The sequence below is a fragment of the Paramisgurnus dabryanus genome, chromosome 1 (assembly GCF_030506205.2).
Source record: "Paramisgurnus dabryanus chromosome 1, PD_genome_1.1, whole genome shotgun sequence".
Classification (NCBI taxonomy): domain Eukaryota; kingdom Metazoa; phylum Chordata; class Actinopteri; order Cypriniformes; family Cobitidae; genus Paramisgurnus; species Paramisgurnus dabryanus.
In genome coordinates, this window is record NC_133337.1 from 53,980,831 (window position 1) to 53,989,103 (window position 8,273).

Here is an 8,273-nt window from a genome sequence, read left to right on the forward strand (position 1 = left end):
ACTCGATCTAACGCGAGAGTGTTTAATTTGATTAAATATGACTCCTAAGTTCATATAACGGAAGAAATCAGAATGCACTTTGATTTGTAAAACACACTTTCACCCAGCTAGCATGTATAATCGGCCCGAGCTCGGCTGCCCTGCGGCAGCTGCGGCTCAGACTCGGCATCGGCGTGTGTTAACCGAGCCGATTGTGCCCCGCAGCTCGCTCTGGCACATTCATTTTTGTTCTGGCTGTAAGCACTGGGCCGATTCATGTTCACCGTAACTGGTAACCCAGCTCTGGCTGTATGATCTGGACCACTTTTGGAAATGACTCGGCTTATGTTAAATCAAGGATGGTTTTAATGGATGCCATTCAATGTAGGCGACTTTCTTTAACACAAATGTAGATTTTTAACTCCAACCGTTTTAGTCTGTCCATAACAAAAGACAGTAAAAAACAAAACATGGTCAGACAAATCCAAATTAAACCCTGCTGCTCGTTGATGTCCTAAGACACGATCGGTTTCTGTGAGAAACCGAACTGTATTATATAATTTATACCTCTAATACGGCGCCTTCTTCTTCTTTTGAGTTTTAATGGCGGGTTGCGAAGCAACGTCATAGTTGCATACTGCCATCTACTGTATCGGATGCACGGCTTGAGGGCTATACAGGGACACCCGAAACCGTAGGTGGCGGTATGCACCTATGAAGTTGCTTCGCAACCCGCCATTAAAACTCTAAAGAAGAAGGTGCTGTGCACGGGCTCATTTGACTACGCATAGTACTGTATTAGAGGTAAAAAAAATTATATAAATACTGTTCGGCTTCTCGCACAAACCGATCGTTTCGTTTCTTAGGATATCAATGTGTCGTCACGAGCGGCAGGGTTTAATTTGGATTTGTCTGTGCATGTTTTTACTGTCTGAGATTTTGTTACTATTCACATGCATACAGACTGAAACGGTTGGAGTTTCTACATTTGTGTTGTACTGAAGAAACAAAATCACATACATCTTGGATGGCCTCGGGGTAAGCTGATAAATATAAAAAATTCATTTTAAGATGAATCCCGTACGTTGGCGGTTGTTTTAAACTGGGTGCTCGGCTCAGACCCTTTTGCCAGTATGAAGCCGATTTCAACGGTAACTGCAGAAAGCGTCAGCACGCTCAGCTCATCACTGGAGTAACGTCTGTACAACGGGTGAGATAAAACTCAACGTCTGACTGAATCATCCATTCCCTTTTCGATCCTACGCCATACGTTAAACTTGAGGTAAGTCTTGTGTTCAGTTTCCTTAAAAAGCATCAACATTCACGCTAAGCATAGTTTCAATCGAGTTCCCGTCACATCATATATTAACTCTATTTCGAACTGTTGCTGATTACATGTTGGTTATTATTGATTCGTTCATGTTCCTTTGACATGTTCATGTACTTTTTTTCCAGATGAAACAAACATAAAGAATTCATAATTCATTTAAGAATTATTAATTAGGACAACATCAAATTATTTATCATGTCTGAGAAAAGTAGTGCAAATTTTGGATAATATGAAAGTGGCTCCAACTTTTATGGCGCGAACGAAGCTAGCATTGACTAGCTGGGATGTTAAATAATGGGACGCAATTTTTATTAAATGCAATTTACGTGATTAATATTTACAAGCATAGTGTTCTTTGGTAGAAAATTAAGTGGAACAAAATGTTAGCTGGTAGTGCTGTGACAAATCGCAGTTGATCCGAACCACGGTTCGGCTCGCATGTGATTCGCGGATTAATATATACCAGTGTATGGAATGTCACAATTATAGATTTGTGTGTAAACTTAAACATGTCTTGATGGACCCTAATTTATGCACTGTGCAGTTATGCTGGTAGTTGGGTAATGTCATAATGGTTATTGGGTTGGGCTTGGACTAAAAAAGGGAAATTGTAATGGTTTAGTATAATAAGACATTATGTACAATGCTAATCTTTTTTTTCTTTTTTCCTCAGGTAATCTTGCTTTTGCTGTTCTAATATAAACACTGCTCTTAGGTAAGAATGGCTAATCAAATTCATTATTTTAAATCTAATCTGAGACACAAAGCAGTTAAATCGTTGTCTAATTTGCTGCAAGGTATTAAGAACGACAGTAAGCTTGTTGACGATGATCTGACTGATGACTGATATGTGTGATGAGATTAAAACTATGGCTGTGCAAAAAAAATCGATACAGCTAACTACCATGATAGTTAGCTGTATCGATAGTGTATCGATATTTCGATCTCTACTGTCGATATTTTAAAAAACATCAAATCCCTCTGTGTGCGTCAAACGACCTCCTCGCCGCTGCTATAGTTGTCACTGTCCAGTTGTCTGCCATATACGGCCATTCGGCCAATGTCTCAGAAGTTAGAGGGAGTGAGAAAATGGCAGAAAATTTAAAAACACCTGCATCTTTCAAAGAGCTGCAGGTGTTCAGCTCTATTTTTTACATTTTTGATTGTATTGTGATACGTATCTTATCATGACCCATGTATCGTGACACGTATCGTATCGGGAGGCCCTTGCCAATACCCAGCCCTAATTAAAACAACTTTTCTTTTAGCACACCACCCATACATGGCACACAAAACAGGTCTTGTGAGGGGGCTGTGCCCACAGGTAGAAATTCTGTAGGTCCACGGGCTTCTCCCCTTTCAGCGAACATCACAGCGCTTAGTCCACCATCGTGGTCTCCAATCTCCATTACCAACAGCCTGAGTGCTACACCTACAGACACCCCAACCCATGCAGCAGCTGGCAGAAGTCAGACATCAGGCCAAACTGGATTTCAAGTAAGAAGGGCGAGATAGCCCATGGAGAGAAAAAAATCACTTTGGTATTAGGGCTGGGTATTGTTTCAGATGTCTCAAATCGATTCAGATACATTAGATCTCAAATTGATTGGATTGCGATTTTCGATTCAATGATTACATTTTCACTGGCCCCACCACAAAAAAAGTAATAAATGAATGAAATAGTTTTTGTAGTTTTTACCCATTTATTCTTGTAATAAGGTTATGACACCCAATATTTTAAATACCAGTGAAAATTAACAATTATCAATTCTATTTTTGATACTACAGCTAAAAATACTAATATAAATTTCATAGATTAAAGACAAGTTAATAGTTGTTAATAAAAATTAAATGCAAGCAATGCAATATAAGTACAATAGAACAAAGATACAAATGAAGAAATCTGTGCATTTCAGGTAGGTCTAACAGTATTTTTCAGATACAGAAATTGAAAAAGTAATCAAATGTAAAATAACACGGCATATCTTCACTAATTAGGATTAACCTTTATTTAATCTGCACAAAGTTACAAATCGTTATTCAGTGAAAAGCAGGGAGTGACTTCCTCTTTTGTAGTTTGATTAACATTTAAAAACACAGACAGGTGAAGGTTACTACCACTTTAAGACTAATGCAAGGATCAAATTATGATAGGCAATGAATGCATTCTTTTTCTACTTCTTCTCATAACCGTCTGTTTACTCGCAAAGGCCGGCATTTTTTTAAAAAATGTGTGAATTTGCAAGTAGAGAACTAGAATTAATTTCGTAATTTGCACGCTGTCGCGCAGCTGTAAGCGCTTCCAGTGTGTGCTCTTCTCACATAGCGCATGCAAGTTATCTTTCGCTTGAATGCTTAAATTGACAAGGCTTAAAAATGCGTGCAAAATGTAAACTTTTATGATCATGCAGCACTGGCCCAATCGGGACATTGACAGTTCCTTCAACCGGAATGCTTTTCAGATATAATGTAATGAAAATAAATACAGAAAAACGATGAAAATTGATATTGAATTGACCACATTTAAAAAAAAAAATTCACTTTTTTTTGCCTATTCCTATTTGGTATATGTGATGAGATTAAAACATATTTTTCTTTTCTTTTAGCACACCCCACCCTTACATGGCACACAAGTATATGACACACAACACAGGTCTTCTCAGGAGGCTGTGCCTACAGGTAGGAATTATACAAAGTGATCTCTCTCGGTTTACTCTGACATATCTACGTACAATGTTTTGCTAGTAATCTGCTATGCTTGCTTTTTCTTGTGTTCTACAGCAATAGGCTTTACGCCCAGCTGCACTACTTCCTGAACTTCAGCCAGCTCCTTGTTTCCTGTCTGCCATTATTGGACAAACTGATTAATCCAGGTGTGCCTGAGCTTAGTAGTCACAACAACAATAATCAGACACACCTGGATTTATCAGTTTGTCCAGTAATGGCAGACAGGAAACAAGGAGCTTAAAGCCTATTGCTAAGGAGATCCTCATCCAGCTCGATTTTATTAGAGAGCAGCAGTTGCAGACTTCATCCCAGACCCAACACATTTTGGGCTGCCACTTTCAACTATTGAGGAGCTACAATGTTTGTAGGAGACATTAAATAATCCAGATGAGAAGAAGAATTTGGTGAGGTAAATTATGGTTTAATCAGATCATTCCTAAAAGTCAGTCCTCATTTTCACTCATGCTATATTCCTTAAATAACTAATAAGGTACATGTCTTTTTGTTTCAGACTGTTTTTCCTGGAATGGTCGGAGACAAGACTCTTAAAGACACCGTGGGGTGGGTCCTGAAAAAAACAATGAACTCTTCGTGGTGAGACTCATCAATTGAAGTGGGGTCAACTGAACGCCTGCATTCAAAGGGCTCACTTTGAAAAGTGTGGTTTTGGGTGAGTGTCAGTGCTGGAAACGGCACTGTAGTGACATCCCAGGGCTCTACAGTGCGACTGACTCGATCAGTGGCTGGTTGCATAAACCTTTAAGACTAGTCTTAAAAGTTAGTCATTTTTTTTTCTTCAAGACTGATCATAATTGTATTTCTATACTCAAACTCTATTTAAAACATTAACATCATAACATTATCATAAATTGAAATGCATTAATGCTACTTCTGAGCCTCATTAAACAGTCTGTAAATATAACTAAATCCCACATTTCTGTTATATGCCACCTCTGCAGTGCAAAGATGAATTGTGTTGCTACTGATTTCATTTGATTGGTAACTTATTCTTCCTGATTGCCTCTTATTATTCTAACTCAATTTATGAATTTTATAGTCAAATATCTCCTTATAATGGGAAGGTGATTTTGTCATTGATCAGAATGAGCTCCTAAATTTTTGAATGTGCTCCTAAACTAAAAAGAAATGTAAGCGTAGAGCCCTGCATCCAAAATAAGTTTTGGTGGTTTTATGAGTAACATCACATGGTCATGCTGACCTCTTCTATCTTTGTTTTTTTTTTCAGATGCAGTCCGCCGGAATGCCCTGACCAAAGATAACACAGAAAAGGAGATAGAGCTCCTCATCACCAGGTGGTCGGTGCTAGCATATGACAGGGATGGTGGCCAAATCCAGACAATAGACAGACAATGAATTAAAATGTTTTAAATTTAAAAATGTTGATTTTTGGAAAATTCCTATTTGAACTGATTGTGTGTGTGTGTGTGCACCTGGTAATTATCACGTTGTGTCCCCACAAAGATAGGAATACCAGTATTTTTGTGACCTTGTGTCCCCATGAGGAAACAAGCTTATAAATCAAACAAAATGATGTTTCTTGTAAATGTGAAGTAGGAGAAGGGTTTCTGTGATGGTTGGGTTTAGGGAATGGGGTAGGTAAGGGGAATAAAATATACAGTTTGTATGGTATAAAATGCATTACGTCTATGGAATGTCCCCACAAAACATGGAAACCTGTTTGTGTGTACGAGAGAGAGAGAATGTGTGTTCAAGTGAATAAAAAATGCATTAAACGTGAAATTCTTGTTCTTCCTTGTGTGTTTTATTTTCAGTTAATGTTGCATAATGGTTGCTTAGCAATTTTAGTATTAACCAATCAATAAAATCAATAAATTAAACAAGCCCAAATAAGGAACAGGATTGGAGGGGAGCTTACGTCCTCTCACTCGGGGTTCCGCAATCGGGCCGCGTTAAAACTGAGTGCTCGGCCGTGTCCTCGGGGCGCGTGAAAACCGAGCGCTCGCAGAGCAATCGGACCTAGATTCATGCCGAGGATCGGCCGAGTGTTCCAGCATTAATCGTTCCGCTTTCGGCCCGCGCAATTTTTGCTAGCTGGGCAATGATACAGCGTGATTGTGTGGATTGAGCACTTTTTGAGCTTTCATTTTGACCTGGTGAGTTTGTTATAATTACCAATGTTATAATTAGCCATAAAAACGAATGTCAACACTTTAAATGTCATATCATTTTATTTGTTTAATCCATACGAGACAAAATGGCGTTATATTGTGATGTTATATGGGTTGGATTGTTCATTGCAGTGTAAAACCACATGGTGCATTGTGTTCACTGCTGTTCGCTGACGCCATTTTGGTTGCACGTGCCTGTGAAAGACAAAAAGAGAGAGTAACACGTGAATGGACAGGTATTTGTATAAATTGTCATTTATTATGATGATGGCACTTATGTATGTATTTTATTTGTTTCCTGTATTATGTACAATTGTTAATCGTTATTGATACACAATATTGAATGTTTTTTCCTTTCGTATGAACATTCCTTGAGCTGGATTTTCCTAATTGATGGCGAGCCTCCCATTTCGACCTGATTGGATCACGAATCTAGAGGAAAGGACAATTTTCTATTTTAAATATTTTTCTTCAGACAAGTAAGAGGATACATTTCAGAAACTGTTTCCTTATTTTGTTTGTTTACTTTATTGAACTGAAACATTTCAGAAGCACAATTCTGATAATTTAAGACTGATCAATACTCCAATTGATAAGAACTTTGAACTTGAATACTGATTTCAGTGTGTTACATATATAATTTGTACCATCTTTGTACATTGATTGTGACTGTGATTTCTGTAAATGAGAAGTAATTTAGAGGGTATATATAGTTAATTGTATTTTCATTGTTGTTTACTATTTTTTGTGATTTAAGGAAAGAAAAAGAAAGGTTTCTCAATACTCAAAGTAAAATAATTTATTAATCAACTTACCTTCTGTCTTTGCTTGTTGCTCACTATCACTGCTACCTCCTCCTTCGTACGGTGCACCCTTCTGATCTTATTATTATGCCTGGTCCATAAGTAAGTGAGTTAATACCCGCTACATAAAGAGTTCACTTTCATGGCAATATTTCTAAACACATTTAATAAAAGATCATTAGACTGATGTGACCTACCAAAGACTTGTTAATTTAAAGTTCATGCAGTTCTTTTTTAGTTGTCTGTTAAAATGTAAAAAAATTATAACTTTGAGTTTATTTTTTTCTAAGGGATGTAATTATTCAATATTGATAGTTGCTTGTTTGATTCCAATTTAACAATATTAAAATGAGTTTTTTTTTGTTTGGACATATACAACTCATAATTAATTTATTAAATGTACTTTTGCAAAACAAAAAATCTGATTCATAATTTGACTACCAAACTGTTTTATTGTCAGTGTAATCATTGTGGTTTTTGTTTGTTTGCAATGCATTAAACTGAAATGAATACATATTTAATTAACTAGATTTGTTTTTCAGTATTTTGAGAAGTACATAACCATATTTCACATACAATAGAAGTAGTTAAAGTACATACTGTAGAAAGATGCAATGAAATCACTTCACTGCACTGAAATCACAGTTCAACTGATTGCATTTAATTTTATATATTGGAATTTATTTAGCAAACTTGTATTTGAAACATTACATTTAATGAGTAATTAAATGTACTGTTAATATACATTAACTTATTTTAAATTTCACATTAATTGCTTGACCATAGATTGAACAGTGCAATTTAAGTATATTGTAAAAACACTAGAAGCAATTATGAAAGTAGATATAAAGTTGTAATAAAGTACCAATTAAGTTGTTCCAAAAAATCACTCTTAATGGCAACTTATTACATTTTATTTCAACTTAATATATGATATATGTGAAATTAATTACACTTAATGTGCATTCAGTGCGCTGAAACCATTGCATTCAATTCACACTTAAGAGTATTGTTAACAGACATTAAATTGCATTTTAAATCACATTAATTTCATGTCATTATATTGTGTAGTGCACTTTAAGTATATTTTAAAAACACTAGAAGCAATTATGAAAGTAGATATAAAGTTGTAATAAAGTACCAATTAAGTTGTTCCAAAAAATCACTCTTAATGGCAACTTATTACACTTTATTTCAACTTAATATATGATATATGTTAAATTAATTACACTTAATGTGCATTCAGTGCGCCGAAAAGATTGCATTTAATTCACACTTAAGTGT

The 8,273-nt window shown here is 36.1% G+C and overlaps 1 long non-coding RNA gene across 6 annotated transcripts; it reads left to right on the top strand.

Annotated features, from left to right (window-relative positions):
• The first annotated feature begins 532 nt into the window (after positions 1 to 532).
• On the top strand, positions 533 to 5,797 carry LOC135720302 (uncharacterized). 6 transcript variants are annotated; one of them, XR_010521252.2, is made up of 9 exons: positions 533 to 783; positions 943 to 1,017; positions 1,099 to 1,261; positions 1,983 to 2,024; positions 2,578 to 2,806; positions 3,916 to 3,988; positions 4,091 to 4,445; positions 4,548 to 4,706; positions 5,283 to 5,797. It is a non-coding gene; the product is annotated as an uncharacterized lncRNA (long non-coding RNA). The 6 variants fall into 6 exon arrangements; XR_010521253.2 differs by having other exon boundaries at positions 1,112 to 1,261; XR_010521249.2 differs by having other exon boundaries at positions 535 to 1,017.
• The last annotated feature ends 2,476 nt before the right edge of the window (positions 5,798 to 8,273 follow it).